General features: G+C 44.5%; 1 protein-coding gene across 6 annotated transcripts in view; it reads left to right on the top strand.

Moving 5' to 3' along the window:
* The window catches only part of SGMS1 (sphingomyelin synthase 1), an 80,190-nt gene that overhangs the window by 17,424 nt on the left and 38,835 nt on the right, over positions 1–23,931 (top strand). For 2 of the 6 annotated variants that reach the window (XM_021381817.1, XM_021381809.1), the window contains exon 2: positions 420–531. The exons of the other annotated variants lie outside the window; for them this stretch is intronic. The gene's annotated coding sequence lies outside the window, so the exon portion shown is untranslated. The remainder of the gene's footprint in view (positions 1–419; positions 532–23,931) is intronic. 6 annotated transcript variants of the gene reach the window in all.

The raw sequence follows: 23,931 nt of genomic DNA, 5'->3' as shown, positions 1-23,931 counted from the left end.
CCCTCCTCCTGTGCTTCCTGTGCACCAGCTCAGCAGTTACCTCTTTTGATGCCTGCTTTAGAGCCTGGGTGACTTACCAGCTCCCCTCAGAGAGTATTTGGGGATATTTTTCCTTCTGGTCTTTCCTCCCTCCACACAGTGCTGTGCCCCACTGGACAAGGGGCAGGAAGCACTCCAGACCCCTCCAGATACGACAAATGCTGCTGTAGACCTTGTATGGACATGGGAATTTTCTCTCTCCATGTCTGCAGGGCAATACTCTTTAAAATAGCTGCCTATGTCAGTGGAGTGCTTTACTGTATATCCCAGCTCTGGGTAGATCTTGAGAGAATCTTCATGTTACAATCCCCCTAATATTTTTAATAGGAGGCTGGCCAGTAGCCCTGCTTTCTGAATGCACAGTTACTTGTTTTTCACAGTGACCCTCTGAGGACATGAGCAGCAGCCAGCAGCGGGTCTTCTGGGCTGTCATGGTCACAATGAGCTTCTAACCTGATGTGTCGAGTGTTCTGCGCAGGAAAGCAATTCCAAGTAAGCAAGTGAATTTTGCATTTTGAAGGACGTGTGTTTTGGAGTAGTATGCTTTTCGATGTGTTGTTTACTGTAAACTGATACTAAATGTGACCTGGATTTGGATGCATTCTCATTTTGGACTTGTGCTGATGAGTATCCATTTTGCTTTGGATTAATCATTCTTTGTGTGTGTGCCAGTGGCAGCCTTCAGTGCTGGCAGCAGCCTGTGGTCTTCACTCGGGTAGCTGTAATAACTGACTTCATGTCCTGCAGCTGCATGGCACTGTTTTCTTTTGGCACCTGTACTGGCTGGTTTTTCTGAGTGAGCCTTCCATTCAAAATCATTGCTTGCTAACGAACATAAAATGATTGAGTCAATTTTCTGTTAGCTTAGATATTGTTTGTGCCAGCGTAGCAATCTCCATTCAAGAAAACAGCCCAACTCCAGTACTGAGTTGTAAAATCTTAGGAGAAGTCAACTGAAAGATAGGTTTGGTCGGTCCCTTTTTCCTTTCAGTTGAGGTTATCTAAGAACAAAACTTCAGAGGATGTAGTTTGTGTATAAATACCACAAAAAGACTGCTTACAAGTCAATCTTTGCCTTTGTGGTTGTTGAAACCAGAGTGATCTATGGAGTAGACAGCAAGACGGACAGGTGGAATGCCTGATTTGTGTTCCCACTTCTGGCTTAAACATAAATAAATTGACCTGCAAAGAGAAAATAAACTGGGCGTGTTCCCTTTCTTGTTGCTTGTCGTTATGGATTGTTGTTTTTTTCCCTTTCAGTAATGCTTTGAAGTTGCCCAAGGATTTGTTGAGGGGCATCTTTTTAGGTTCTTTTATTGTGTTGGGTTTGATCTGTGCTGAAAGGCTCCATGACTAATGTAAGAACTGGAAAATGAAAGCGAGAGCTATTGAACTGTAGAGATGTTTGAGGAAAGAATGTGGTTTTTAAAGCAGTTATTTGTTTATGTGTAACCTGAGTGACTAGCACACTGAATGAAATAAGGCATTGGTGCTCACAGCCCTTGGCTAGCGAAGTGCTTCCTTTTTCTTCAGAAGTGCTTGAAAATTGGTGAGACTAAACTGGCTGGTCCTGAGCAGCCTCTGTGAGGGATACAGCAGAAAAGCAGCTCTCTGTTGTGGTTCCTCCTGTTCCAGTTGTAATTCTTCCTATGAGTGCCCAGAGCAAACTTGGTTTTAGGAAAGCTAGGTTTAGCCCCTCTCCTACCACAATCACAGGACAGCATGCCTCTCAATCTCAACTGCTGTACAATAAAATGTTGAGTAGCGCTTCCACAGATATCATCGAAAATACAGTCAGTAAACAGAAATAATGAGAAAAATACTGTGACTTAAAATCAAAGGTGCTAAAATGGAGGAATTTTTGTGTGTGTGTGTGTGTTGCATACAAAGTTAATTGTTATGGGCAGGGGTTAATTCTGTCATTGCTGCTTTCTGAATGCTGGCAACTATGTGGTGGCTGTTCTAGATATGAAACCCAAGATTGTTTTCATCAGTCCTGAAAAATTCCTACCTTTGCTTCCCCAGCTGTACAAACATTGAGTGCTGAAGACGCTTGTACCAGACAGCAGAAGCTCCTGTCACTGTACTGATTCAACCTTTGTTTCCTCTGAATAGACCCTATGAATAATGGAATAATATATTACTTAAGTTGATTGCAGGTTTAATAGGGGTTGAACTTAAGAAAGTGTAGTGCAAAGCTACTTTATTCCCGCTGATAAAAATTCGAACCGAGCACTGTTGGACATGCAGCATGCCTTGTAATTCATGTTGAGAAGTTCCTTGCAGACACCTCAATACCTTCAACGTCCGTCTGATTTGTGTGCTTGTCTCACTCCATGGCAGTGTACGTTCCAAAGCTGCAAGGTCACAAAGCACATAGGTGGCTCTAAATGGCATTTCTTTTGTGAATCAGTCCCCAAAACATCCCTTTCCTCAAATGTTGGCTTTGCAGAACTTGAGCCTTAAAATAATTCAGGACACCTCTTGTTGTAGAAACAGAACTCGTCCTTCAGCTGAACTTGTGTGCTGAATTTCTTTTAAATTGAAACTTGCTCTCCATGCAAGCAAATGATTGCTTGGTATGAGTGTAACAGTGACTAATGCAAGCAGATATTATGGTGCGCAAAGCAGTCTTTTAGGGCTGGAACTTAATTTGTCTTAATGACTTTTGTTTACATTTACTATTGCCAGGTATGCTGGTACCTACCACATGTAACTCCACAGAAACAGAGCCTCAAGGTATTTGTATCTTTCTGTAAAGATTTTTGCTGAAGTTGCCTGTTTAGAAACAGAAAAATGTGTATGAATATAGCTAGGGCTTGAAACGGTTGAAATTAAATTCCAGCACAGGCTACTTGGTAGTTAACAGCCATTGAGATTTTCAGCCTTCAGATTTCCTGATTAAATGAGCAACAGTTGGCTAGAACAGATGTTTAAAAAAACCTAGTGAAATGTCAAACGCATGGGAGATGATCTGCATGAAAAGCACTGTCATTAGTTTCTGGGTATTGGCTTGCACATGTGAGAGCACCTTGGGGATAGTGATTAGTCATGTAACTGCCTGCAAATAGGTTTTCTGGTGCAAATGGGGTTTTGTGGTGCTGACATTTAAGTTATGACTTTGCTGCCAGGACTGCCTGAGCTCAGAGCTGCTGTGTAATGCTGTCCTTGCTCGCTCCCTGCAGTGGCACCAGACCAACCTCCAGGAAGGCGTGGGGTTCTTCTCAGCTTTGCTTCACTCCCCTGCAGCCCTCCCCCTGCTTTTCCCAGCTGCACACAAGCTGTGTGCATCTGAACTCCTGTACAAGTGGGAGCAGCGAGTCGGCGCAGCAGGATTTGCAGATGGCTCTGGTACTAAGTGGTGCACAGGTTGTGTTTTAAAGTCTTGAAGAGTGAATTCATGCAGTCCACAGTATCCAGGAATACTGGGATCTGATCTGTGCAACTGCTGCCTCTGCCACACTGTGCACTGAGAGGGGGTAAGTCCCAGGGAGGAGTGATGGTTTGTTATCATGGCAGTAATTGAAAAACAAAGGTTTAACTTGGGTTTAGAGCAGGTATTTTGTGCATCCTTTGCTCAGATGGATCTTATTTGACCCAGGTAGCTTCCCTGGCCTTTGCTGCTTATTAAATAGCATAGCTGGCTCCTGGCAAATGAGTTACACAAAGCAGGCTGCTATCAGCAGTTTCAGCCTTGTTTCCCCATTTAATTCCTTTAAACACGGAGCTTGGGAGAGGCGAAGGGTGCGAAAGCAGGAAGTGACTGCAGCTTATGGAAATAAGCCACACCTGTCTCTAGTTAGTCTGATCCATAGAGTACACCTTCCTTCTCTGCGCCATATGTCGCTGTGTTAGCAAAGTACTGGCCGTTGGTGCTGGCTCCGAGTTGCTCTGAGGCTGGTTCACGGCTTATAGGAGGTAGAGAATGGACTTTCTGTCCTGCTTTGTGCCATGTTTCCTCGTGTTCCTTTTGGCTTTCCTTGAATTTCTTTGTCAAGGTTCCCAGCTTTCTGTTGGGTTTTGATGTCCCATCATGGGCAAGCATAAAAACTTCTGGTAGCCGTCCTTGTGCTCTGCTGACAGAGTGGATGTATGGACATGTGGGCTCCATCTGAAAGGCACTTAGTGACAGCTTTATGGGAACTTTTTTCACTTCCTTTGGAGTCTGAGCATAAACCTGGGGCTGCTGCCTGTTCGCCCAGCTCTTAGCATGCAGATAAAATTTCAACTATTATGTTACTACCAGCAAATGTTATTTTGTGTTGAAGTCATGCTGGAAGTTGTTCAAGATGGGTTTATTTGATGTCATGAGGGGAATGCCATCTTGTTGATCTCTAATTTTATATTTTTGCTGCCTGGCTGTGAGTTAGAATTGCAAAGATGAAGCAAGCTGGGCTTGCAGTTGTGGAAAACTTGTGTTCATTCAGAGCCTGGTGGCATCCTTATTGTTTGCAGCCAGACAGCACAGGCTCTGGGACACTTCTGGCCTGCGTGTCTTTTGGGAAACTGGTTAATTCCTTGCTTTCCTCAGCCTTTGTCCATCAGGGGTATCCACCAGGCTGTTTTCCCATGGTGAGTTAGATCCTAGTAAATAGCTTTCTCCTATTGGAGAAATGTTGACTAATTTGTAAATTATTTAATGATGGACATAGTTTTTCAGAATTATTCTGTGGTCTTGCAGTTTTAATGTTCCATAGATGATACGGTTACTGAGATTCTTTCACAGGTTGCTTTCTGTTAGCTCATTTGTTAAATGTTTTTCTGTGTTCTCATGGATTTGTATTTGGAAGATGTTTTTAAACAAGAAGGCTTTTCCTAGCCTTCCTGTGCTGTCCCTGTTTCCAGTGAATAGTTGAACGGCTATCAGCAACTGTTTTGAGAGGAGATTTACACATACTTATTAGGAAGCCAAAATACTATCTCTGATGGCTTTTGGTGATAAGTGATGGTGATAAGTATGTAGGAAATGGTGGGTAGAGTATTTGGTATTAAAATGCTGAGGGGTGCCTGTCCCAACTGTTGAAGAATATGTGTGTCCAGGCTACAGCCAGGCAGGTTGAAATACCATCTCGTGTGGAGCACTCTCCTGCCCCTAGGTTCCTCTCTGCCCTTTCCTAGGCTACAGAGTGCTTCGTTTCAGCCACCAGACATCGATGCATTGTTAAATTCCCCAAGCTTTGCTAATTGCTACTTGGAAAGCTCCTGTAAATACAGCTTTGGGGACGCCCTGACCTGTACAGCATGTCTGGAAGGGCAGTTGGCAGCAGAAATCTTGGGGAAAAAAAACCATGTCCTGGGCAGAAATTTGGAGATGCAGACCTGTGTGTAGGCATGCTGTGCCAGGTATGCAGTTTGTACCTGAGAAAAGGAAGCTTGTGTCCACTCTAGATTAGGTGAAAAATGCGCGTGTGCTAACAGATTAATGAAGCTGAACAGGTAATTAATAAAAAAGCCAAGGCTTTTCCTGTTTACCCTGGTAGGGGTTGTTTTGCTGGTGCTGTATCAGAAAATAACACGTGCAGGTGACCAGGACTGTTTTTTTCCCAGAAGCGCAAGCAGCTCAAGGTGCATACTTGACTTATTTTATAGGCAGCCTGAAGTTATACTTCCAGCTGAGTCTGGGGTCCATGCTTCTACCTGCCCACAGCCTCTTCCTCCCTGCATCCTTGGCTTGGGCAACCACAAGGCTACTGTTGGGGGAAAAAAAAAAAAAAATTACATGAAACACCTTTTTATATCCGTGATTCCCTGTGTCTTCAGTGTCAGTCACTCCTCTGTCTCCAAAAAAGAACAAGGTTCAGTGAAGGATAATGGAGGTAATCAAAGGCATGGAACAGCTTTTGGATAAGAGGAGCTGAATAAACGTCAGCTTGGAGGAGAAATGGTTAGAGCGGAGAAAGTGAGAAGTGGAAATGTTATGGAAAGCGTGAGCAGAGCATGACTGTACCTAGGTTCTCCCCACTCAGTAAAAAATAAGAAATGAGGAAGCAACAAGCTTATAATGGGAAAGTTTTTCATTTGGTAATGCTTTCCTTTTGGTGCTGCACAGGTTGCTGCATGTGCTGAGGTGAGGGGTTAAGCGGAGACAGGATAAAACCTTACGTGGCTGTTTGAGACAGCCTCTCCTGGCTCAGAGAAACGTTACCAAAGCAGTGTTTAGAGGGAGGTAATGTCATCTATGTTAAATTTGCTGCAAAAAGTTGAATTAAAGTTTGTCTTGGATAACTTGCTGCCTTGCTTGTCCAAGGTGCCTGGATTGAGTCGGGTAGGAGGGGAAACTTTGCATGATGTGGTGTTTGGTGCTGCAAAGTTTGTTTGGTTACCATGTGAAACAACCACACTTCCTGGAGACTTCAGCACGAAGCTGAAGCTCCTGAATATACCCAGAAATGCCCTGAAACTGGAAGAGGCAGTGGTCAGCACGCTAGGAAGTCTTGGTTCATGATAGGCTCCATCCCAAGGCATGGATTTGATGACATGCATAGGAACCTTGAGAGCTGGTTGGAGTGATTTACCTCTTGCCTGATGCACCTTTCTCATGATTGCTTATGTCTATTGCAGTGAAGTGTGTTTCCAAGCAAGGTGGAAAACTATTGACCTGCCTTCCTTCCTCTAAAAAGCAAGTGGCAAGTGACAGTAAGGACAGTATTTCTGAATGTGCTTGGACTAAATTTGCTGGAAGAAACTGGGAAAGTGTAAAAAGTGACTAGGGAAAGCAGGTATTTATTGCATAGTGGCAAAAGATTTATAGTCTGTTTGATTTATAGATAAATATTGTTTCCTTGTATTTCCATAGCCATAAGCAGTTAGCAATTCGGATTTAAAAGGCCTTTCTGTAATCTAGAGGTCTTTCTGCACTTTTTTTCTGTCCCACCTACCAAGTTCCTCACTGGCAGCTGAGATGTCCCACGATGCCAGGAGAGCATGGAGAAATGACACACTTTGGTATCCCGTGATAACTCACCCATTCTTTTTTAGCTCCTTGGCTTTGGCTCCAGACGGAATAACCCACCTGTGGGATTAGATCTGCTTTACTCACATGAGGTGAGGATTAGGATGCAGTGTTTTCACTTGCTAAAACTATTTGCAGAGTAACCCCATCTAAAAATAAAATCCCCCCGTGCCCAGCTGGGGCTCTCCAGCCTAACTTCTCAACAATGCATGAGGCATCAGCTGGACCTTTGGCTGTGCATTCGCCATTCAGAATATTGAAGCTTATCTGAAAAAACTTTGTAAACCACAAGTGTATCTCCTGCATGCATCTGTTGGGCTCAGAGATGAAATTCACACCAGAGCTAAATTTGCAATTCAGGTCTTCCAGTTCACACAGGTTTTGCTGCTGGAAACTTATTAGGTGATGCTTTTTTCTTCCTTTTTAATTTTAAACTCCATCATCTCTTTTATCCTCTGATTGTTTTATGCGATTTCTGACTTGATCTTTAATTAGAAACATCTGACATACCTCACAAAAGCCCCTGGTTTTGCATTCGGATATGCTGACATTAGTTAGGATTCTGCTTTTTTTGGTTTTCTTTTTCTAGTGTGTCACTTAAACCCATCATGTGGACTGTTACCAAACCCACTGGCTCTTATTGTACCCGCTTCCCTTTTATGAGCCCTTCTAAGCCCAAATACATGTGGCTGAGGGCTGGCCTGCAAATTCCGTTTTTGCTTTGGGGACAGGAAGTGCTTTCAGAGACTCGATTAGATGTGACAAAGAGGTGATTTTGCTCACGGATCACATCTGCTGGAGAAGGCTGTGGCAGAGCTTCGCTGTGTGGCAGAGGTTGTGTTGTGTTGTTGCCACTGTTAGACCAGAGCATCAGTGAGCTGGTGCTGTTTCAGTTCTGTAGTGGAGAGACTGAGTTTGGGGAGGGACAGTGCTGGTGCATCCAGCTGACTCCTTGTGGTGTGTGCCATGTATTGGTTTTGCTGTGTGTGAGTGAGGGTGAGTGCGACCAGCTCCCCAGCACAGGGCGGCTTGGAGAAATAGCTCTGTATGTTCTGGCTTCCTGGTTTCAGTGTGGTTGGTTGGTCAGCGCGGTCACCCTAGCAGGCTGCTGAGCTGCCATCTGATGCACAGCACTTCTTGTATTGCCTCGTTTGGGTGATAGTGCTGGCCTTTCAAACGCTGGTTGGAGAGGGAAGTGGCTGAGGATCCCTTCCCAAACTGGCCACGCTTTTTTGAAAGTAGGGGAGAGGGAATTGTGCTAAAGGAAAACATCAGAAGATCTGGTGAAGTAATAGAGAGCAGTGTAATGGGGTATGATACAGAAAGCTGATGTAATACAAATAAAGTAAACTGTGTGCAGTGGATGACTGTATTGGAAACAAAAACATCAGAAGAGAGGCGAGGAGTTTAAAGTCCACTGCTAAAGATTACTGAAACAAATAACAGGAAGTTTGTTTTTGAGGACAAAATCATCCATGCATTCAGAGACAGGAGGGTAACATCTTTGTGTGAGTGGGGGCTCCATGCCAGAGGACTGCTTCCCTATAACCAGAGGTTTATGATTTTGGTTATTTAAATAAATGTAGTCAGTAGACAAAGAAGGTGACATCTTCACTTAGATAAGACTGAATGCTGTATGAGCTACCTCACAGTTCTTTGTCCCAACAAAAGTCTGTGCTTTCACCTCCAGTGTTCCCTGCTGCTCATATTTATCACCCAGGTTCTGTTGTGGCCTGTACATGCTGGGCTGCTTACTCTGGGTCTGTCTCGAGACAGGTAACAACGAGCTGCTTCCTCTCTATTTCCTTATGCTAGAGGAGGCAGCCTGTGGCACAGCAGTGAGCTTCCCACTGAGGGAGGCTGGAGATGGCAGCTGAGTTGGAGAAGCTGGAGCTGGAGGGAGGATGACTGCGTGATACGCAGCAAAATGAATTAATATGGGGATCACACATTTAAGCGAGGAACTACATTGGAACTGACATGAGCAGGTGGCACTTGTTTTTTTCCCAAGAAATATCTGCAGCTTGCCATGTACATACCTTTTAGTTGGTATTGTCTCTAATGACCTACAGTCCTTTAAGGATTTTATTATTGCACTTCATTGGTACTGTTGAGGTTTTGAATGGGCAGGTGCTGTTAAATGGATATACTTAAGTTTTTGCTGTGTTGTGAAGATCTTTGTCTGGGGTAGCTTTTATATTTTTATTTTTGGAGCCATGAGCGCATAGGTTTATAGTTTAAAAGAATTAAGTGCTTAGTGGTTTAACAGACACAAGCAGGGATAAAGGGCATACCCTCAAAACAAGCCAACTGGTTCAAGCAGAACTGGAGCTGTGACAAGGCACAGCTTCCTCATGGCAGCACAGACTGGAAATGACGGGGGAAGTGGAGCCCTGGTGCTGTGCTAACACCCGTTCTCCAAGGAGAATTGCCATGGTCTTTTCCTTTGTTTACAAAATAGTGCAAAAGAGGGAAAACCATGGAACAGAGGGTCGACTCTGCCAGCTGCCGCTGGTGATGTTTTCCTATAGTAGCTGTTGTGGGGTGCATGTGAAATGGGGAATACTGGCTGGTGCCTTTGGGTTTCTAGATGTCTGACTCATGGTACCACCATGTCTGGTTAGCTGGTCCCTTAGGCGTGCATACAAGAATGTTTGCACTGTAGCTGTGCTTGAACCCAACTACAGAATGAGTGTAGAGAAAGCCTGTAAGTATCTGTTAGAGCTCTTACACTGTCCTCACAGCCTTTGCAAAAGGACCTTGGAGGTAGCCAGGGTGTTGTATTAGGAGAAAAACGGAGCGTTCGGGATGTAACACGGAAGGCCCTTCCCCATTTTGCTTGCTATTGGTTGACCTACTTACTTGAACCCGTGATGTAAGAAGGAGAGGCTGTACCTCTTTGTTTAATAACAATGTGCATGACCACTCTATATATGGCTTTTCGGAAGTGAGTGGACTGAGCGGGATATTTAATATGATTGGCCAGTAGCCCACGTGAGCTTCTGGAACAGTCTAGTAAAAGATAAGAAATACTATATAGTTCTGTAACTTTTACCAATAAACGCCATTTTGCTGTTCATCATATTGGTGTCTATATGCAGTATTTGGCCCGGACCAGACTTTTGGTCTCAGCGTGCAAGGACAAAATACAGAGGGTTGCCTGTGCTTGGCTACACAAGGGAAGAGACGCTGCATAAGATCTGGATTAGAAAGGCAGAGAGTCACCTTTTGGAGAAGTGAGATTTGGCGAGGACTCAGTTGGACCCAGACAGGTAGGGATGATTTCCCAGAGATCACCCAGGCTCTTGCATGGGCATCGTCTGCCATTTCTTTGTCTTCGTGCACACACTGCTGACTTGCAATATGGGAACTGAACTTTGATTTTTGTAAGGAATGCACTTTCAGGTAGAGGGTAGAACAAAGCAAGAAACAGCTGTTAACAGACAGCTCCTCTGGCTCACATGAAAGAGCCCATCGGCTTCTGAAAGTACTGAAAGATGTCACCCAGCCTGTGGGACTCCATTTGTCTCTATGTGGTGAGCTTATAGGTGTGGAGGGGAAGCTGAAGCGAGGAGGAGCTGTTTGGATAGATGGTAATTTGGAAGAAGTGAATACTGTAGGCTGTACTACAGCCAGTAGCACCAGAATTTTGAGACCCAGGAACCCTGCTTCTCTCTACTCTTTTCTGGACACAGTTGGCCACGGTATAAATGTAGATGCTAACATGGTCAGAATTACTGGGGGAAGCCTCTTTGCCATAGCACAGTGCTACAGTAAGTGAGGTATATCTTTGTAGGCAGCTGCTTCATGCAGGGGCTGGCCAATTTCCTTTCTTTTGTTTGTTTTCCTGTTTGCCTCATAACTCTTCTAAATGCAACACTGAGCTGTCTATGTTGTACCTAAGGAATTACCTCTGTGGGAATGAAAATGAAGAACAAATCCATTGTGTCCAGTAGATCTACATCTTGCTTTTCAGTAAGTGTGCTTTCACTCAGAGATCTTGGACTTATTCTAGTCCACGGAAAGAGCTTGTGTACCTCTGTGATGGCTGGTAATGGCAGCTGCATAAAGAGGTGTACCACTGTGATGAACATTTGCAGGTAATCCCAGCTGCATAAAGAGGTGCACTACTGTGATGAACTTCTGCAGGTAATCCTAGCTGCAGAGAATGTCTGTCCTGAAGCCATAAAAGTTGGCAAGTACAGGGTAGGGCTGGAGCAGTTGCCTCTGTATCATTTTTATGGTCTGTTCTGCTATGGTGTTCTGCTGGAAGCCATGGAACTGGGCAGCAAAATTGCAGAACCATGACATCATAGCCGATTTTCATGTATGAAGATAAAATAAAGACTTGAGAAGAAGTTTTTTGGAATGCTTCTGGAGAATTTGGACAGATGAAATGGCTTTGCAGGCACTGACAGAAGATGTTCAGCATGTGAGGCTGAACTTGGGAATTGAAAGAACTCCATTGTATTTTGGTATGGCAAGGCAAGCAAATGGGGGTTTCTGCTCCATACTGTGGATTCTACTAGTAGTGAAGGATTTCTGTTGCAAACTGTTGTTTCCTGCTGGAATTTGTGTCTCCTTCTTTTCAACTAGGCTTGCTTTCCTGGTCCAACACTTGGTGTAATTTACTGCTTCCAGAACAATAAGTTAAACAGTGATTAAAAAAACAAACACATAATAGTCCCTGAAACTCTGAATAACTTTCTGAAATAGCACAAGGAGGCGAGAATCTGTATGTGGATTATTTGGTCTCATGGGTTTTGGTCTTTAAAAAATAATTTATTGAACATAAAAATGCCCAGAGGTTAAAATTAGAATGGAAGTCCCTAAATAAACCTTTACCAGCAAACCTTTGCGATCAGCTTTCATTTAGCTCTGAAAGCCCTGGAAAGCCACAGTCTGGTTTTGGATGCTGAAGTTAAACTGCATGAGCACAGCTCCACAGCATAGTGCTGTAGATTGCAGCAGATCTTATTAGCTTTTTGCTTTTATTATTGTTGTTGTTTGTTGAAGAGATGCATGATGGCTGCAGAAACTTGACTTTTCATTTGCTTAGTGGTATAGCAGCTATGTTCTTCAGCTGTGTTAACCATTGTGTTCTGAGTACTATGAGAAACTAAGCAGTACAGTGTCTTACAGAGGGCTGTGGTGAATATCTTGGTATTGTCAGAAATTCATAAGTAATGTAGGTCTTTTCTACTGAAATCTTCTTGAGTTTATAAAATCATTGATTATGGGAAGGCCTGTAGCCTTTCTTATCCAGGAGGAAAAGCCACCGTGTCCATCTGAGTCATGCTGTCCTGTCACATGTTGCACTTTAGGAAGTAATGCAGTTATATGCAGGGACAGCTGGACAGCGGTGGAGATGATGGTTCTTCCCACTTGGAGGTATCTTCGAAGCCTAGCAGGACTACCCTCAACATTACAACCTCCTCAGAAAAAGAACAAAAGACGGGTCATTGTTGTTGGTGACTTAGTACTGAAGGGAGCAGAAGGCCCAATATGTAGAGCTGACCCTCTACACAGGGAGGTCTGCTGCCTCCTGGGAGCCCGGGTTAAAGATGTAATGAAGAAACTTCCTTCCCTAATATGGCCCTCGGATTATTATCCTCTGTTGTTATTTCAGGTAGGCAGTGATGAAATAGGAAGAACCTCCCTTAGAACTATGAAAAAGGACTTCAGAGCCTTAGGGCATCTGGTCAAGGGTTTGGGAGCACAAGTTGTGTTCTCCTCTGTCCCTCCAATTATAGGGAATAATGAGGGACTAAACATGGTGGGTCAACAGATTAATATCTGGCTCTGAGTATGGTGTGCCTGACAGGGGTTTGGGTTTTTTGACCTCAGCTCGATTTTCACGAGACTGGGCCTGCTGGCAACCGATAGGAATAGCTTATCCCATCAGTGGAAAGGAGTTTTACAATGGGAATTGGGAAGGTTCATTGATAGTGCTTTAAACTAGGTATGAAGGGGGGGTGGGGGTGAAACCAGGGTCACTAGTAGGGAGCCTGTATGTAATAAGCCAGTGCTTGTGGGAGGGGCTTGTGCTAGTCAGATTCCACAGTCTTGTGGGGTGAAGGAGGAGGATGACACACCTTTTTGGAGGAAGAACACAAGGGATGATGTGAGGTTCGTGGCTATGGAAACGCTTGAGCATAGTCAAAAGAGTATTCGGGCTTCTCCCACTCATAAGGTGGCCCAGCTCAGGTGCATCTACACCAATGCACGCAGCATGGGTAACAAACAGGAGGAGCTAGAGGCCATTGTACAGTTGGAAAACTATGATATAGTTGCCATCATGGAAACATGGTGGAATGACACACACAGCTGGAATGCTGTGATTGATAGCTACCGACTTTTCAAAAGAGATAGGCAAGACAGGAAAGGTGGTGGTGTAGCCCTCTATGTTAAGAAAGAATACAAATGTTTGGAAATTAATGATGGGGATGATGGGGTTGAGAGCTTATGGGTTAGGATAAAGGCGAAGGCCAATAAGACTGACATAATCGTGGGAGTCTGCTACAGGCCACCCAACCAGGACGAAGTGATGGATAAGATACTTTATGGGCAGTTGGGTGAGGTCTTGAGGTCTCTACCCCTTGTTCTCATGGGGGACTTCAACTTCCCAGACATCTGCTGGAATTACAATACAGCAGAAAGGGAACAGTCCTGGAGGTTCCTAGAGTGTGTGGGAGACAACTTCCTGACACAGCTGGTGAAGGAACCAGCAAGGGGAAGCAAAATTCTGGACCTGCTGCTTGTTAACAGAGAAGGCCTTGTGGGGGGATGTAAAGGTTGGAGGCTGTCTGGGGCAAAGTGATCATGAAATAATAGACTTCTCAATCTTTGTTGAACATCAAAGGGGAGTCAGCAAAACTGCAACGTTGGACTTCCAGAGGGCAGAATTTGGCCTCTTTCAGAGCATGGTTTAGAGTCCCTTGGGAGGTAGTTCTGGAGGGCACGGGAGCCCAGGATGGCTGGGAATACTTTAAGGAAGTTATTTTAAAGGTGCAGGAGCTGACCATCCCAAAGTCACGGAAGATGAGCCACTGGGGTAGAAGACCGGTCTGGCAGAACAGAGATATTAAACTGGAACAAAAGGAAAGTTTATGGTCTTTGGAAGAGGGGGCAAGCAACTTATGATCATTACAAGTACCTAGTGAAGCTGTGCAGGGAGAAAATTAGAAAAGCCAAAGCCCAGCTAGAACTGAACTTGGCCACTAAGGTGAAGAACAACAATAAATGTTTCTATAAATACATCAACAGTAAAAGGAGGGCTAGGGAGAATCTCCGTCCCTTGTTGGATGCTGAAGGCAACACAGTGACCAAGGATCAGGATAAGGCTGAGGTATTTAATGCCTTCTTTGCCTCAGTCTTTAATAGTAAGACTAGTTGTGCCCTGTGCACACAGGTTTGGATGGGCATATGCTCTGCTGGGTGAAACACTGGCTGGATGGCCGGGCCCAGAGAGTTGTGGTCAATGGAGTTAAATCCAGTTGGCGGCCAGTCACAAGCAGTGTACCCCAGGGCTTGGTGCTGGGGCCTCTTCTATTCAACATCTTTATCAATGATCTTGATGAGGGGATTGAGTGCACCCTCAGTAAGTTTGCAGACGACACCATGTTGGGAGGGAGTGTTGATCTGCCAGAGGGTAGAAAGGCACTACAGAGGGACCTGGATAGACTGCATCGATGGTCCAAGGTAAACCATATGAGTTTCAACAGGGCCAAGTGTTGGGTCCTGCACTTTAGGTCACAACAACCCCAGGCAACCCTACAGGCTTGGGAAGGAGTGGCTGGAAAGTTGCCTGATGGAAAGGGACCTTGGTGTGCTGATGGGCAGTCGGCTGAATATGAGCCAGCAGTGTGCCCAGGTGGCCAAGAAGGCCAATGGCATCTGGGCTTGTATCAGGAATGGTGTGGTGAGCAGGACTAGGGGAGTAATCCTGTCCCTGTACTCAGCATTGGTGAGGCCTCACCTTGAGTACTGTGTTCAGTTTTGGGCACCTCAGTACAGAAAGGACATTGAGGTGCTGGAGCAGGTCCAAAGAAAGGCAACAAGGCTTGTGAAGGGCTTGGAGAATATGCCCTATGAGGAGCGACTAAAGGAACTGGGACTGTTTAGTCAGGGGAAGAGGAGACTGAGGGGAGACCTCATTGCTCTCTTCCAATACCTGAAAGGTGATTGCAGTGAGAGTGGGGCTGGTCTCTTCTCACTGGTGACAGGTGACAGGACAAGGGGAAATGGCCTCAAGTTGCACCAGGGGAGGTTTAGTTTGGATATCAGGAAAAATTTCCTTACGGAAAGGGTTGTTAAGCACTGGAACAGGCTCCCCAGGGAGGTGGTTGAGTAACCATCCCTGAATGTGTTTAAAAACCGTTTGGATGTGGTGCTTGGGGACATTATTTAGCAGTGGGTTGTTAGAGCAGTATGGTTAGGTTGCGGTTGGACTTGATGATCTTGAAGGTCCTTTCCAACCTGACCAATTCTATGATTATGTGATTCTATTTTTGTCACTAGATGAATGATCTGAAGTTATGGTGAGGTTCTGTTGCGAGAGCCTATCATGAGAAGGCTGGCTTGTCCTGCAATGGTCCCTCGGCAGGAGTTGCACTTCTCTAATTTGGGACCACTCAGAAAATACATGTAGGGGGCAGGTTGTAGCTGCTTGCTTCTTGGAGGCAGATTTTCTCTGCTGCTCTATTTTCATCTTTGAGCCTCTGATCCCATATACCTCTATGCGTGTGTGTCTGTGTGCATCGGTTCTTTTTTTTCTAATTCCCCGTCTAGCCCTGTGGCTTCAGCAAAATGTTCATTACTCTGGCACAAACCGCTCTGATGGGTGGATCCAGTGTAGCAGTGATGTGCTGGACATCCCAGTGTCCCTGTCTGTTTTGCAGAGCAGTGGCTGTGTCTGAACATCAGGTGCATCCGTTGGCATCTCGTGGCTGGAATGCTGCTCTTGTAGCAGAACTCTCGTTTCTGGGGGAGGCCACTGGCTTTGTAGGCAAATTGGTGCGTACAAACCGCACAACTTTGCTTGCACTCTAATCAGTAAGTCGCCCTGAAACCCACTGCACAGAACTCCTAAGAAACAGTCTTACCTACTCTTCGCCTAAATAGACTGCTGAATGTGTCAAAAAGATGAAACACAGATGTAGAGGCATAGTGTTACGAGCCTGGGGGGAGTGGGGTGCTTTTGTTTATGAAAGCAGCTCAGGACAGCGTTACATACTGAGAATTCTCCCCATTGCCTGAAGCCTAAACTGGATGGTGTCTGAGTGGTGGTGACTGCTAATGGTGATGTTAAGCAGCAGGTTAATTGACCAATAATCACTGGGAGCAGTTTGATTCTGGAGGACAACCTGTCTTCACCCTTTGCAGTAGAGCTGGAGCCAGCTGGGAGGTGTAGGTCAGAGACTTTTCTGCTTGCCATCACCCCACACAACTCTCCCCATCTCAAGGGTGCTTCGTTCTTGAGAAGCAAAATCCCTGGTTTAATGAAACACCAGTGACAATGTGCATTATAGAGACAGTGTTGCTGATGCTTTTATGGCATTGAGGAGATGAGCTGATCTGTAATTAGCATTCTCTATTTTTCTTTGCAAGTCTGGAGAGAGTTCTGTGGTCATCTCTGTGTTAGGACTTACGTTATCTTACACAAGCATGATGTAAATGCCTGGTCAATGATGGGTGTCCGTGCCTTATTCTCTTGCTTTCTTAGACAAGTTTCATCCTTCAGCTTGTAGAGGCAATTCAGAGCACTTGTGGAACTGATGGTTTTTTAAACTGTTTGTGAGGAAGTGTATTCATAAAAAGTTGATGTTCAAAATAATAATAAAAAAAACACAAAAAACCAAAACAACTGAGCCAAACCAACCAACCAACCAAAAAAAAAAAAAACAAAACAGCACCAAAACATAAAAGAGGCAAGGGAGATGGAAACTGTAAGACAGATAAAAGGGATCTGATGATACCCAGGTGTCTGATGAAACTTTGGACTAGTCTGTTAATGTTCCCAGTCTCTGAACCCTATATCACCATGGGAAGAAAAGACACATTATGAAAGAAGAGTTTAAGCCGAAGTGTAGCAAAGGTGAGCCACTGAGTACTGGAAACTGAATCTTAACCTCAAGAATGAGATGCAGCTTGTTAGTTTTTTTCTGGCTCTCCCCCAAGCCTTCTCGTCTGCAGGCAGAGGAGTCCCAGCTTTCTCACCCTCTCCCCACAGCAGAGAGAGTGCAGTTCTTTAATCATGGTTGTGTTGCTCACACATGGAAATTTGTCAGGCAGAACCATGGCTGCTTCTTAGCAAAGCTGTGTGCTGGTGCCTAGGGTTATCCTTCCCCAGGTGAAGGACTTTCCTTTACATTTATTTGAACTTCATGAGGTTCCTGTCTGCCCTTTGCTCCAGACTGTCAAGGTGCAGGGCAGTGTGACCCTCTGTTGTATCGGACACTTGTCCCCATTGTGTGTCATCTGCAAACTTGCTGTGGGTACACGCTGCCCACCATCCAGGTAACTCACTGATTAAGAGGTGAAACAGTGTTGGCTCTCATACCAATCCCTTGGTAGACCACTAGTGTCTGGCTTCCAGCTGCACTTTGTGCTTTTGATCACCACCTTCTGAGCTGTTAGCTGTTCACTTACGTAGTCCATATTTTATTTTGTCTGAGTGTCACGGTATTATCTAAGGGTCTGCGTCCGTGACAAGGGGAACAGGCCCGAAAGAAAAAAAACGAGAAAAAGAGGAAGAAAAAAAAAATTACCGGCGATAAGGGCCAGCCCCCGGGCGGTCCGGTGGCTAAAGCGGCAGAGAAGCCGCGGAGCCGCAACCTGGGAAGACAAAGGGAAAGAGGGAAAAAGAAAAAAAAAAAAAAACAGCGGCACCAATCTGAGGAGGAACAACCAACTTTACTAAATATATCAAAATGAGGCTAGTAGAATTATATTAGAGAGTTTACAGGCTAAAAATCTTACACAGTAAACTGCAGGAGGACCACGTGCTTTCTCCGCCGGGCAGGAAGGAACAGACCCCGCGTCTCCCACGCTGCTTCACCACCCCCTCTCCCGCAAAGACCCCTGGGGAGTGCACCTCCTCCCCTCCCCCTCAGAGGGCCACACCAAAAAAGGTAGTTTGCAGTAATCAGGGAATTAACTCTTTAACTGCCCGTACCTTATATGATGTAATGAAGTGGAATACCGACAACAAAAAATCACAAAACCATAACACTGAGGTTGTCCCAGGAGACAGTGTTGCTAGTATTATAATGTCAGGACAAGCAACATTCTGCTGCACTCCCCTCTCCCACCAAGCCAGTTGTTTCATCATAGAAGGCAATCAGGTTGGTGAAGTGTGATTATTATTATTATTATTTTCCCTCCATACGTCCATACTGACTACACCTGATCATCCTCTTCCCCTTCCTGTGACTGGAAATGTTTTCCAGGATTAGTCACTTGCAGCGATTGAGGTGAGGCTGACTGGCCACTTGGCCCTTGGATCCAACTTCTTGAAGAAAGGGTGACATTTTCTTTCCTCCAGGCAATGGAAACCTCTCCCAGTTACCATGACTATTCAAAGATAATTCCTGACCTTCCCCTGTTGTGTGTGGGGCATGAGATTCTCGAGAGTCAGTATTACCAGTCACCCTTCACATCACTCCCCAGATTCATTCCAGATGGTCTTTGGCTTACTTCTCCCCAACCCTGCATGATCAGACAGCATTCCTCAATTCCACGTGTGATTCCTGCCTCTGCTGCCATGTTTCTTTTGCACTCGAGCTCTCTTGCTTGGAGCTCTTTTGCTTGGGAGCTCCTTGCTCCTCCTTGCGGGCTTCCTGCTACCTCCTGCTTGTAGGGTTGGGCCATTCTTCAGCTTGGAGAAGGTAATTCCATAACATCAGCTAGCTCTTCTGCCACCCAACTGTGCTGAGCTTCCAGCAAGGGTGTGAGAGCTTTCCTCTTAACAGCCTGCAGGCACTTCCATCTGCTTACACGCCTTTTTCAAGTTTTGCAGGTGGGGTTGGCTTCCCTGAAGTTTAATTTGGCAGTCTGTCCCAAGCAGAAATGATACCTCTTTTGGAAAAAGCCAGGAATAGAGTCTATATTATTGGATAGGTGCAATATTTTCCTTGGAGCATTCAACCTGGCTTTAGTGGCTGAGTCAACATGGTGCACAAAGCTGTAGAAAAAATAAAGATTTTATTTCTATTTTGTGTTCTTCTCCCCTTATGTCTTTCCTAATGTAACAAAGTGTCCCTGTCATTGGATGGATTGGATATTTACCTTGGAGCATTCAAAAACAGGAGCATTCAAAAACACTGTTTTTGGTGTCTGAGTCAATGTCTTGCATGTAGCTATAGAAAAATAAAGACTTTATTTCTGTTTCATATTCTCTCTCTTCTTATGTCTTTCCTAATGTAACTCAGTATCTACAGCAGGGTGGTTTTTATTTCTCCCCTGGTATGTGTATATATATACACACCCTGTTACACTGCAGGAGTATTTGCTTTGGAAGAAATCTCTCCATCTGAGGCAAACCCAAACCAAATGTGCAAGATAAAGCATTCCTTATTTTCTTTTAACAAGATGGGAGAGCCTGATGAATGGCAGAAAATTATCACCTGGGAAGGACAGTGAGCCTGTGAAGGGGAAGAGTCTTTCTCTGTCTAACTATTCCAGTAACAAACACTCCACAAATATGTGAATTTGAATTATGGTGTTTTTGGAGCCATATTGTTAAATATGGAGGCAGTGTTTTACAAAGGACCTGTGATTACTGCTGATTAAAGCCTTTTGTTGTGGGAACAATGGTTCTTAAATAATCCAGCAAGATTTTCTCATCTAATGTTTGGATGCAAAGCATCAGCATTCAGGGATTGCCAGTCCTTCCTCCCATCCATGTAGGAGCTGCTGCAGCAAAGCTAGAATTACTGTAATTTCAATAGGGAGGACAGGGAAGTTCCCCCACTGAAAAAAAAAATAACTACTGCACAATGGAAGATTTCATTGTAATAAAACTGAATTTTAACTCTTTGTTGGCATTCTGAACAATCTCCATGTTCTGCAAATACTATTCCAATACTAGTTACTGTTTCAAGACAAGTTCTCCCAACACTATTCCATTTTTTTGTGTTCAGTCTAAAAAATTAATTTGCATGAAAACTCTATAAACATATAGATTAAATAGTCTTTGCTTGTGCTTATATGATAGTTTGCAGAAACAAACACCTTGTTTTTCATTTAAGTATATGTTTTCCGAGGTGTTAAGATGCATATGCTACCTTTTGCTACGTGTGAGCTGTAGAAGATGAAGTAGCACTTTGAGGCCTGCGGTTTTAACTCAGCTGGAGCAGAGCATGTTTAAGCATTGTATTTTTTGCAAAAATGCAGATAACCAACCAACTTATCAGTCCTACATAAATAAATGGGACAAGAGAGCAAGTTCACCTCTTCAGAAAACTTGAATATTTACCTTTGCTCTTCTGAGTTAGTTCTTTTAGACTCATTATAAAATTGCAATTTTGTGAGCTGTGATTGCAGAGGTAAAACCTTTGTCAGTGATTCTTCTGAAGCATGGTGTTTAACTGTCAAGGGAAGCTCTGGGAAATATTCTTCTGAATTAGGATCTCTGGTGTGGGTGGGGAAAAAATAATTTCTTTTTACTCTAGGAAATCATAGCGCGCAGCATGATAATATCCAAGTAGTGTCATCCTTTGGGAGCAGTGAAGAACTTTAAAAAGAAACAGACACTTCCTGTGGCTTGAATTTCCAAGAGCACAGGAAGGGCGGTGGTGTGCAGTTTATTTACACATCTGCCTCACCCAGCCTGGACCAATTTAGCTTGAGTATTTCTGGATTTGGATAATCCACTGGGGAATAACTGAGTGCTTCAGGATATAAAGGAGAATGACTCTCCTCATCTCTGTTTTGATCATCCAGGGACTTGCAGGATCAATACTGAGATCAGAATGGCATGATGGTTTGCTGTGAAGCATAGGGGCATAGAAATGATTTGGTAAATGTTTGGAAGATATGGATGTAGTCTTTCCTTTCTGACTGGTGTCAAATAAAAAAAAAAGTCAACACAAATGCCACCATGCAAAGAGAAAAATTTTAAGATATTTGACCATAGCTTAATTTAGCAATCATTGTTCTGTGTATACAGTGTAGTATATTCCTTTTGTTAATACTGAGAGAACTAGTAGTTTCTCTAGTAGACATATTCTGTATATAGGCTGTAGGCATATTCTTGGTCGTTAAAGCTAACCATATTAATAAGAAGCGAGTTGAACTGAAAGCCGATACTTGCAAATGGAATCTATGCACATTCATCCTTCTTAAGTTCCCAGCTCTCTAAGATTTAGAAATTGATGCAGTGCTTAGCAGAACTCAACATATGCCAAAAAATACAGTCTTCTCTTTCTGCCTGTGGTGCACGGTTCTCTTTGGGGTCAAAGCTGCTGGGACTTGGCTGTGGTGGGAGCAGGATGACTAACCCTGCTCAGGTTAGTTCCTGGCATTGCAGTCAGACACAAATTCTGGTGCTTGCAGTAATGCATGTAAGAAATATAATAAGTTTGAATCTTGGTAAATGCTTAATTTTTGGGGGGATATATCTGCAACAGAGATCTAATGGTATTGGTGGAAGGACCAGGTAGTAATGTTTCTGCAGAATTGATGCTTGTACATCCTATAAGGAGGAAATGGGACTGGAGGAAATGGGACTAGATAAAATGGCAGCCCGATCTGTAAATATGCTCCCCAGAGGGAAAACCCATCATGAGCTAAAGGTCCCGTTTGGAGGTCTCAGAGGAGACTGTGGTGAGTGCTTCACTGTGAAGCAGCCACAGGTGACAAGGCTAGTTAGTTTGGGAACCTGTGTGGTATTAGCGTTTCCCAGTAGTTTTAGCCAGCTTTAAGCAGTCAGATTGAAACAAAGCATGGCTGACATTTCATAACTTTTGCTATAATGGAATCTTCACTGTTTCCCATGCTTGCTCCTACCCTGTGCTTCTGCAGCACAAGCAGTGTTTCCCACAGGAAGCACTACATGCTCTCCCGGTAGGACTATGCCCTACTGATGTCCCTGGTGTCAGAGCACAAAAGCTGTGCTAAGCACCCAGCACTTTGATCTTTGTCCTTTTGCATTTCTGCATCACAGTAGTCAGGGCTATAAAAACAAGAGAGAGCAGGCCAGCATACAAAAACAGGAAGCAGGAATGCTTTTATCTCACTCTGGCAATTGGCAGAGACGCCAGTATGGCCACATTTTGGGCTGTTCCAGGAGCAGCCTTTGCCGTTGCACTGCCGCATGTTTGCCCTTCCTGGGGAGGAGCAGAAAGGGCTGCGTACGCACGCTGCCCTGATGATCTCCTCATCCTTCTGCGATGAGTGCCTCAGGCTCGCTGAGCTCTGTTCTGTCTGATTATCGATCCGTGTTCACGGGATCAGCCTTTGAAACCAGCTAGGCTATTGGCACTTGCGGTGTGCATGGGAGAAGCGGTGCCAAAAGAACACGTGTTTGGTGATGACACTGCGCAGCTTCCGCCTGTGAGGCACTGATAGTGCCTGCTGCGCTGCCATGGGACGCGTAACACCAGGCCGTGCTGCAGATAGCTCCTTATCGCTTCTCTGGTGTTGTTCCCCTTGCCCTCAGGATGGTGGAAGTGGATAATTGAAGCCCTGTTTTGCACTTTTAATTCACCTCATGCCTATTAGTTAGCCATTGGATAGGTGGGTATGTCTGAGTCAGTGCTGTTTAACCTTTGAATGTTTACTTTCAGTTATGCTGGAGGGAAAAAAAGGGAGCTGGAGGCAGTGATTAATCAATAACTGATCTGGGTTTTGTCTTCAGAGTCTTTGAGGGAGGTACACGGCCCCCAGGCTCAGCTGCCTGGGCCTGACAGAGAACACAAGGTGTGCACTGTGGGAACAGCAGGTGTCAGTTGTGTGTTTGGGAGCATTTAACCCACCTAACCACCCTGCTGGCACACTGCACAAATATTTTGCAGGCTAAGAAGTTGGATTTCTCTCTGGTTTGCATTCAGTACAACTCTCGTGGTACGTAAACAGCGCTCAGGATGTGAGGCTGAGCTGGTTTATCATTGATGGGAAAAATCCTTTTCCACAGGCAGAAACCCTGTCACTGACCTCTGGTGCAAAACAGGCACATATTAACTCTTGTTGTTTTTTTTAAAAAGATGTTAATTTCACTTTTACTGGAAAGTGTTTTCAGGTGTTCTAGGTTAATAAGAAACTCCTCTGGATGGTAAGAGAGTGTCTGCAAAGCCTGCAGTTGGCATTTGCAGAAAGGTGTGGCGCTGCTGCTGAAGAATAGAGGAAATCGGAGGAGATGAAATACTTGTCTCTCACTTTTCTGTCCCTTCTTTGCGTAGAAGCCAGCATTAACACAATTTCAGATCCCACTGTTTTAAAACAGGGATTGCTGGGCAGGCCTATGAGCCAGCAGTTCTGTGCGTTAGTGAAATGTGTGTTCAGTATGAACTCCTTCATTTTCTGAAAGGAGAATGTTTGCCTTGCAGTGCTGTGCATAAGCCCCAAGTATGGCCATTTTGGCTCTGTTTCAGCCAGCCTTGACTCAGATCAGTGAGGCCGCTTTTTGGAAAGGTTCTTTACTGCTCCTAGATGGCAGCAGCTGCCTTCCATCCTTACATGCCGTGTTTCTGATTAAGGCAAACACAGCTTGCTCTGTCAAAGGCTTTACAGAAGCCAGAGCACTTGCTATGTGCCAGACTGCTGGTATACAGAACCAGCAGGGTTGTAGTGAGATGTAGGGCAGATAACAAAAGAACTATGTTAATAGCTCTTTGATGGAAAAATCGATGTGTCCCATTACAGTATTTGGTGAAGAAATGAACTGTTAGGTGCCTATAACAGAGGCATCTGGGTTGAGGTTTTGCTTTTGGAACAGCGAA

Source organism: Numida meleagris, unplaced genomic scaffold (genome assembly GCF_002078875.1).
Source record: "Numida meleagris isolate 19003 breed g44 Domestic line unplaced genomic scaffold, NumMel1.0 unplaced_Scaffold119, whole genome shotgun sequence".
Classification (NCBI taxonomy): domain Eukaryota; kingdom Metazoa; phylum Chordata; class Aves; order Galliformes; family Numididae; genus Numida; species Numida meleagris.
The sequence above is the reverse complement of the archived record's forward strand: the minus strand, read 5'-3'. Positions and strand labels throughout refer to the sequence as shown.